The following is a 7,649-nucleotide window of genomic DNA, read 5'->3' as shown; positions in this document are numbered from 1 at the left end:
TTTGTCTGTCTGTCAGCTCCGAAGGAGCGGGCTGAGACAGAGGCAGAGGTGGTGGGGTACAGGGGGAGCTTTCATTGGACGTGCTAAAAAAAAAAGGAGAGGGGGGAGAAAAAGATCATGCTATAAATATTATTGAAGCAGCCAAGTGCAGAACTAAAAAGCCTTGGAATGAAGGGGTGGGAAAACAGAGGGAACATAGCGATGTAGGGATGGCGCTTTCTTCTAAGGGCAGGGGGCTTTGACATGGGTTTTCATATAGCTATAGTGTTTAGACCCCAAAAATATAGCCTCTCCTTGGTAGAGGGAGACTGAATGAGAGAGAGAGAGACAGCAAGAGAGAGAAAGAAGGGGATAGAGAGAGACAGCAAGAGAGAGAAAGAGGGGATAGAGAGAGAGAGACAGCAAGAGAGAGAAAGAGGGGGATAGAGGGGGATAAAGAGAGAGAGACAGCAAGAGAGAGAGAGGGGGATAGAGAAAGAGAGACAGCAAGAGAGAGAAATAGGGGGGTAGAGGGGGATAAAGAGAGAGAGACAGCAAGAGAGAGAAAGAGGGGGATAGAGAGAGAGAGACAGCAAGAGAGAGAGAGGGGGATAGAGAGAGAGAGACAGCGAGAGAGAGGGGGATAGAGAAAGAGAGACAGCAAGAGAGAGAAATAGGGGGGTAGAGGGGGATAAAGAGAGAGAGACAGCAAGAGAGAGAAAGAGGGGGATAGAGAGAGAGAGACAGCAAGAGAGAGAGAGGGGGATAGAGAAAGAGAGACAGCAAGAGAGAGAGAGAGGGGGATAGAGAGAGAGAGACAGCGAGAGAGAGGGGGATAGAGAAAGAGAGACAGCAAGAGAGAGAAATAGGGGGGTAGAGGGGGATAAAGAGAGAGAGACAGCAAGAGAGAGAAAGAGGGGGATAGAGAGAGAGAGACAGCAAGAGAGAGAGAGGGGGATAGAGAAAGAGAGACAGCAAGAGAGAGAGAGAGGGGGATAGAGAGAGACAGCAAGAGAGAGAGGGGGATAGAGGGGGATAGGGAGAGAGACAGCAAGAGAGAGAGAGGGGGATAGAGAGAGAGACAGCAAGAGAGAGAGGGGGGATAGAGAGAGAGAGACAGCAAAAGAGAGAGAGAGGGGGATAGAGAGAGAGAGGGGGGGGGGATAGAGAGAGAGAGAGAGAGAGAGAGAGAGAGAGAGAGAGATGTGAGATGTAGCTGCAGCGGTTGAGATAGGGCGCAGGTGCCAACGTCCAACTACCATGAGAAATACTTTCTTCCTGCTCAATAGATCCCCCATGTTTCCTCCTCAGACTACAGCTCCTATACGAACCCAGAAAGGAGAGGAGCAGCGAAGAGGGGTGAAAGTGTGTGTGAGAGTGTATGTGAGAGTGTGTGTGAGAGTGTGACACCAGCGCAGTGGGCATGGCAGAGAGAGAGCTGTGACTAGGAGATCCCCTTTAAAGAAACATGGAACAGATACAGTGCACCATGTGCTTAGCCCCTCTTCACCAACGCTAGCTACACTATCACACACACAGAGGATATGAGCGTGGAAGCAGAAGAGGCTCAGGAGTGCATTATGAGATATGTCATGTGTATATGAACATTCTAACCCTATTTATGCCAATGCTCAAAGGTTTAAAAACATTTTGGGAGCCAAATCACTGAGGATTCAAATAGCAGTTAGGGAAACCATGACCATGACAATCAGAAAAAATGTAATAAAAAAAGAAACCTTTGATTCAAAATCTCAGAATTCCAAGAGGTGGAATCACAAAGGATTGCAGTGTGTGAGTACATGGTAGAAGTAACATCACAATAAAAAGGACACACACACACACACACACACACACACACACACACACATACACACAGATACAGACAGCCCCCCCCCCCCACACACACACACACACACACACACACACACACACACACACACACACACACACACACACACACACACACACACACACACACACACACACACACACACACACACACCGTGGATCTCTGCTTCCACTGCACACTATACAACCTGCTTTTATGAACAGTACTTTGTTTGTTTCCCCTCTGGTAAACTCTGACCAGTGGTTCCCATGGCAACCTTGCCTCCTCTCTCCCTGTGTGTGTGTCATCAAGCCAGTGGAGGTGTGGCTAGCTTTAGCTCTGGTGATATAGAGAGTCTCCCTGATCTCACTGCAGCCCATGAAGAGAGAAAGCGAGACAGAGAGAGAGAGAAAGGGGGGGAGAGAGAAAGGGAGAGAGAGAGAGAAAGAAAGGGGAAAAGAGAGAGAGTGAGCGAGAGAGTGACAAAGAAATGGAGAGACAGAGTGAAAGAGACAGAGACAGAGAGAAAAAAGAAGACAGAGAGAAAGAGATGGAGGGAGAGAGAGAGAGAGAAAGAGAGGGGGGTAGAACGAGAGGGAAAAAGAGAGGGGGTGAGATAGAGAGACAGATAGAGATAGACAGAGAGCGAGACAGAGAGAAACAGAGAGACTAGGAGACAGCAAGAGAGAGAGAGAGAGAGAGAGAGAAAGAGAAAGAGAAAGAGAGAGATAGATGAACAGGCGAAGAACAGGAGAAAGTGGGAGGCTAGCAGGAAGTGGGGGTGGTTCCTCAAGAGCTTGGTAGCTCAATATGTTACATGAATAACTGTGTCAATGTACATGCTTGTGAACTAACATATCAGTGGAGGCTGCTGAGGGGAGGACGGATCGTAATAAAGGCTGGAATGAAGTCATTGGAGTGGTATCAACCACATGGAAACCATGGAAACCAGGTGTTTGATGTGTTTAATACCACTCCATTGACTCCATTCCAGCCTTTATTATGAGCCATCCTCCCCTCAGCAGCCTCCACTGTAACATACCTATACACAGCCTACATCAACATAATGATGAACATGTGTAAATGTTTTTACAGAATTTTGTGACACAAGCTCACATGAATAATCAATTCCTGTCATTATTATTTTATAATTTTGATATGTGGAACATGAATATATGCCTGAGCCTAAAGGACATTCCCTGGACTCTTTATTCCATCAACATTAGTGCCTGGAACTCACTTCCATATGCAGCCTCTCCTCCTGTGTAGCTAACAATGTCCCCTCCATGGGTATCTCAGTGAGTAGGTAAACAACCAAATCTAAATGCTATCTTAGCCTTTGATGAGTCACAGACCCCTTGCAGTGTGTCATTTGGGGTGGGGGGCATGTCCTACGAAAAATCTCAAATGGTATTTTATCCCCCGCGTAGTTCATTACCTTTAACCAGGCCAGGGATGGGGGCAAGGGGGCTTGATGAAGGGTTGTTGGGCCAAGCCAGGCCAGGGTTGGGCTCTTGTGGGGGCTAATGCCCCTCAGTGGTGGAGGGGGACCAGGTCTTTGTCCCAGTGGAGGGGATTACACCGGCGGGGCGGCCCTAACAATGTCTCCCCTCCTGGGAGGGCTGGGCAAACCTGCTCCCACCAATGACGGGTGTGGTCAACTGCTCACTGACTCAGTTAAACACAGTGAGAGAGAGGAGGAGAAGAGAGGGATAGGAGGAGGAGAGGATGGAGGTAGGAGGAAGAGAGGGTGAAAGGATCAGGTGTGGTAGGAGGAGGGGAGGATGAAAGGATCAGGTGTGGTAGGAGGAGGGGAGGATGAAAGGATCAGGTCTGGTAGGAGGAGGGGAGGATGAAAGGATCAGGTGTGGTAGGAGGAGGAGAGGATGAAAGGATCAGGTGTGGTAGGAGGAGGGGAGGATGAAAGGATCAGGTGTGGTAGGAGGAGGGGAGGATGAAGGATCAGGTGTGGTAGGAGGAGGAGAGGATGAAAGGATCAGGTGTGGTAGGAGGAGGGGAGGATGAAAGGATCAGGTGTGGTAGGAGGAGGGGAGGATGAAAGGATCAGGTGTGGTAGGAGGAGGGGAGGATGAAAGGATCAGGTGTGGTAGGAGGAGGGGAGGATGAAAGGATCAGGTGTGGTAGGAGGAGGGGAGGATGAAAGGATCAGGTGTGGTAGGAGGAGGAGAGGATGAAAGGATCAGGTGTGGTAGGAGGAGGGGAGGATGAAAGGATCAGGTGTGGTAGGAGGAGGGGAGGATGAAAGGATCAGGTGTGGTAGGAGGAGGGGAGGATGAAAGGATCAGGTGTGGTAGGAGGAGGGAGGATGAAAGGATCAGGTGTGGTAGGAGGAGGGAGGATGAAAGGAATCAGGTGTGGTAGGAGGATGGAGAGGATGAAAGGATCAGGTGTGGTAGGAGGAGGGGAGGATGAAAGGATCAGGTGTGGTAGGAGGAGGGGAGGATGAAAGGATCAGGTGTGGTAGGAGGAGGGGAGGATGAAAGGATCAGGTGTGGTAGGAGGAGGGGAGGATGAAAGGATCAGGTGTGGTAGGAGGAGGGGAGGATGAAAGGATCAGGTGTGGTAGGAGGAGGAGAGGATGAAAGGATCAGGTGTGGTAGGAGGAGGGGAGGATGAAAGGATCAGGTGTGGTAGGAGGAGGAGAGGATGAAAGGATCAGGTGTGGTAGGAGGAGGGGAGGATGAAAGGATCAGGTGTGGTAGGAGGAGGAGAGGATGAAAGGATCAGGTGTGGTAGGAGGAGGGAGGATGAAAGGATCAGGTGTGGTAGGAGGAGGAGAGGATGAAAGGATCAGGTGTGGTAGGAGGAGGGGAGGATGAAAGGATCAGGTGTGGTAGGAGGAGGGGAGGATGAAAGGATCAGGTGTGGTAGGAGGAGGAGAGGATGAAAGGATCAGGTGTGGTAGGAGGAGGGGAGGATGAAAGGATCAGGTGTGGTAGGAGGAGGAGAGGATGAAAGGATCAGGTGTGGTAGGAGGAGGGGAGGATGAAAGGATCAGGTGTGGTAGGAGGAGGAGAGGATGAAAGGATCAGGTGTGGTAGGAGGAGGGAGGATGAAAGGATCAGGTGTGGTAGGAGGAGGAGAGGATGAAAGGATCAGGTGTGGTAGGAGGAGGGGAGGATGAAAGGATCAGGTGTGGTAGGAGGAGGGAGGATGAAAGGATCAGGTGTGGTAGGAGGAGGAGAGGATGAAAGGATCAGGTGTGGTAGGAGGGAAAGGAGACCAGTGGCTCAAAGAACAAGAAGATAAATAAGGGAGTGAAGGAGAAGAGCGGAATGGTGAGCTAGGTGAGGATGACTCTGCAGGTACTGGATGTAAAATGTGTAAGTCTGAGGCCTTTCCTTATGTACTTCAATATCAAAGTCCTCATTATGCCCACGCACACCGCCCATTCAAATCCAATGACAAATGCACTAGATAATTCCATTAGGGGGGACTTCTATAGAGGATATTTAGGGGACAGTAGAGAAATCCAGGTAACATAGCTCAACGCGGGCACAGACAGATATGGCTCCGTAACACTTATCAGGGATTTGGCAGCCCTGTTGATTGAACATGCCAAGTCCCATTTGTCGGAGGGGTGTGCGCGTTTGTATCGACACGCTGTAACCTTGTGGCTCCACAGAAGGAGACATAAGATGTGCTGCTAGCGGGCACACAGGCAGACAGGCAGACAGGCAGGCAAGCAGGCAAGCAGGCAAGCAGGAGAGGGTGGGTGGGTTTGTAGGCTCCCCTCCTCTTCCCTTCTCTCTACTTCTCTCTCTCCTACTCTCTTCTCCTCTTCCGGCTGCAGTGGACGGGAGCCCCCCTCCTCCCTCCATCCCCAGTGGACGGGAGCCCCCCTCCTCCCTCCATCCCCAGTGGACGGGAGCCCCCCTCCTCCTTCCATCCCCAGTGGACGGGAGCCCCCCTCCTCCCTCCATTCCCCAGTGGACGGGAGCCCCCCTCCTCCCTCCATCCCCAGTGGACGGGAGCCCCCCTCCTTCCTCCATCCCCAGTGGACGGGAGCCCCCCTCCTCCCTCCATCCCCAGTGGACGGGAGCCCCCCTCCTCCTTCCATCCCCAGTGGACGGGAGCCCCCCTCCTCCCTCCATTCCCCAGTGGACGGGAGCCCCCCTCCTCCCTCCATCCCCAGTGGACGGGAGCCCCCCTCCTCCCTCCATCCCCAGTGGTAGGGCTGCCAGACAGGAGTGTTCAGCAGCTCTCCGACTGTTATTGATCCTGAGAGCGAGGGAGCGAGCGGAACGGGGAGCCGGCTCCTCTCTCTCTCCACAACCCTCCACAACTTTTTCCTGCTCTCCCCCCACTTCATTTATCAAGGTTAAGGAACTCTTATAAAAAAGGGAAGAAGGGGTCACAGGGATGTTATCTGACTTCATGAAGGAAATCCTCCCTGGGCACTCCAGAAAAGAGGAGATTGCTCTTATTGGTAGAAAGTAGACCCCCTCCACACAAGCACCATACAACCACAGCCAGCCAGCCATCCAGCCAGTTAGCCAGCCAACCAGCCAGTCAGTCAACCAGCCAGTCAGCCAGCCATCCAGCCAGTCAGCCATCCATCCAGCCAGTCAGCCAGCCAACCAGCCAGTCAGTCAACCAGCCAGTCAGCCAGCCATCCAGCCAGTCAGCCAGCCATCCATCCAGCCAGCCAGCCAGCCAGCCATCCATCCAGCCAGTCAGTCAGCCAGCCAACCAGCCAGTCAGTCAACCAGCCAGTCAGCCAGCCATCCAGCCAGTCAGCCATCCATCCAGCCAGCCAGCCATCCATCCAGCCAGCCAGTCAGCCAGCCAACCAGCCAGTCAGCCAACCAGAATTAGCAGATCCAGAAAATGCCACAAGGATACTCAAGAGTGATGGAGTGATGGGGGGAGGAGAAGTGTACCTTTTCCTGCTAGTCAAAATCTACAGTGAAATGACACTGTACTGAAAACTAATGCCCAAGATACCAGATGCATAAACTACCACAGTAAACCTTATTAACAGAAACATGCTTTTAGGCTACAGTTCGACATGCTTTTCAACCAATAAGAGACTAGAATGCGGTGTCCCTTCTCTGAAAGGACTGGAAATGGTTCTACAGTGGAGTACATCTCTGGCTCTTTGTTGCTGCTTCTCTCTGCACTTAAAAGGCTTGGGGAGTCCAGGCAACAGGAAAATGCACTCCTGGCTGTGTCCTGTCGACTCGCGCCAAATGAACAGGCCATAAGTTCCACCCTCTCTGTGCTGGGTAATTACCACAATGCTTTTTATCGTCTAGCTAATTAAGTCAGTCTCGCCTTTGTCTTGTTCCTCTCCAGCATCATTTGAGTGAGAGGAGAGAGGGCTGGGAGAGGGCTGAGAGATGGCTGGGAGAGGGCTGGGAGAGGGCTGGGAGATGGCTGGGAGAGGGCTGGGAGATGGCTGGGAGATGGCTGGGAGAGGGCTGGGAGAGGGCTGGGAGATGGCTGGGAGAGGGCTGAGAGAGGGCTGGGAGATGGCTGGGAGATGGCTGGGAGATGGCTGGGAGAGGGCTGAGAGATGGCTGGGAGAGGGCTGAGAGAGGGCTGGGAGATGGCTGGGAGAGGGCTGGGAGATGGCTGGGAGATGGCTGGGAGAGGGCTGGGAGATGGCTGGGAGAGGGCTGAGAGAGGGCTGGGAGATGGCTGGGAGATGGCTGGGAGAGGGCTGGGAGATGACTGGGAGAGGGCTGGGAGATGGCTGGGAGAGGGCTGGGAGATGGCTGGGAGAGGGCTGAGAGAGGGCTGGGAGATGGCTGGGAGATGGCTGGGAGAGGGCTGGGAGAGGGCTGGGAGATGGCTGGGAGATGGCTGGGAGAGGGCT

Source organism: Salmo trutta, chromosome 17, assembly GCF_901001165.1.
Source record: "Salmo trutta chromosome 17, fSalTru1.1, whole genome shotgun sequence".
In the NCBI taxonomy this organism is placed as follows: Eukaryota; Metazoa; Chordata; class Actinopteri; order Salmoniformes; family Salmonidae; genus Salmo; species Salmo trutta.
The sequence above is the reverse complement of the archived record's forward strand: the minus strand, read 5'-3'. Positions refer to the sequence as shown.